Source organism: Pygoscelis adeliae, unplaced genomic scaffold (genome assembly GCF_000699105.1).
Source record: "Pygoscelis adeliae isolate BGI_AS28 unplaced genomic scaffold, ASM69910v1 Scaffold160, whole genome shotgun sequence".
Classification (NCBI taxonomy): domain Eukaryota; kingdom Metazoa; phylum Chordata; class Aves; order Sphenisciformes; family Spheniscidae; genus Pygoscelis; species Pygoscelis adeliae.
Genome location: NW_008824035.1, coordinates 8,668,740 through 8,670,269, shown reverse-complemented (window position 1 = coordinate 8,670,269; position 1,530 = coordinate 8,668,740).

Sequence of the window (1,530 nt, the reverse complement as noted above, 5' to 3'; positions counted from 1 at the left end):
CGCTTGCTGCGCCCACGCCCGCGTCCCCCCGCAGCGTGCAAGGCGACCATCCATCCCTTTATTTACTCCAACATAAACATCCTTGCATTCCGACCGCAGCCTAAACGTGATAAAGCCCTTCCGAGGGGGCTCTCCATTCCTCCTCGTTTGATAAGGCTGCAAACGCAACTCGGCTCGTTGGGAATGGCTCTGGATGCCTTTGTGCTTCCTAAAAGAGCATAAATAATTAAAGTTTGGCAGGGAGGAAAAGCTTTCTTGCAGAACTGTAGTGGCAATAAATGAAATGACTCAGAATCTCTTCTCCAGTCGGTTTTTACGAGAGCTGCCAGACAGTGTCTGTTCACGTTCTCCAGATACTAGGGGCGCCATAACAAAGTTAAGGTCAAGTTAGTGTCTTATCTTGGGTGGCGCAAAAATACCGCATCTTCTCCAGCCGGACTGGGCATATTTTTAAACCCGAATGATATGCAAGTCGCCTTGATTTCCACGGAGGGCTTTTGGAAATGTCACTTGGACCTGAATACTTGGTAATTCCAGGCAACGGTTGCAGATGTTTCAAGACGCCTAACGGTAAAGTATTCGCCTGACTGTCTACATGATGTGCTTTTATGTTTCGATGCTATTTAATCTGCGTAAGGCAAAAAAAAAAAAAAAAAAAAAAAAGGCAGGGGGAGGATATGGAATGCTCAGAGCTGGGCTGGGAACGGACCCCAGGGTGAAAATGCTTTGGCAGGCGGGGACCCCCAGCTCTGCCTTATTCCAGCGGAGTCCCTGCTAAGATATTAGACTCACATTCCCCAAATTAGATCGCTTTTTAAGGGACTGTTTCCTAAAAGGGCTGTTTTCGTATTAACAAATCGTCGCCATGTCTTTGAACTTGAATGAGTTGAAACCGGTTGGCTCCTGCGCCAAAATTTAATTGATGCTAGGCTTGCTGCATCGAAAGGAAGGTGAAGGATTCTGTCTAAGGCGTAAGGAGTTGTTTGAACGGTGAAGAAAATGAAGCTCCGTAGGTTCCCAGAGCCATCTTTCCTGATGAGATAGGCGATCAGAAACCTGGGGGCACAATCCAAAAGGATCCCTGCCCTGCTCTGCTGCAAGCTCAGGGTGGTAAGTGACACAGGAGCCATTTTAACTGCGCAGGCATCATTTTTAGGAGGTTGTTCATGTGTTGCAGCAGAATCGAGAAGGCTCGAAAGTTACCGATAAAGGCAGGGAATGGTGGTTTCGTGCCCTGATTTCTAGTGATACCTTGCGAGAGTCTATCTACTGGGACCAATGTGTGGCGTTTGAGGTGGTTTGCGAGTGAGGCACCAAGGCAAAAATTACCATACTGTACAAAGAAAAGAAAAAAGGAGAGAAAGGTGGGGGAAGGAATGAGTTTCATCTTATCTGCCTGGCTTTGGTCTTTTGCTTTTTAGAAAGGGCAGGCTGGGCTGGGGTGTGGAAGCCCCCCGGGCAGCCCTCGCCTGCTCTGGGCGGCCGGGGGATGCAGGAGGGGCCCTGCCGGTGGCGGTGGCGGCGGCGGGG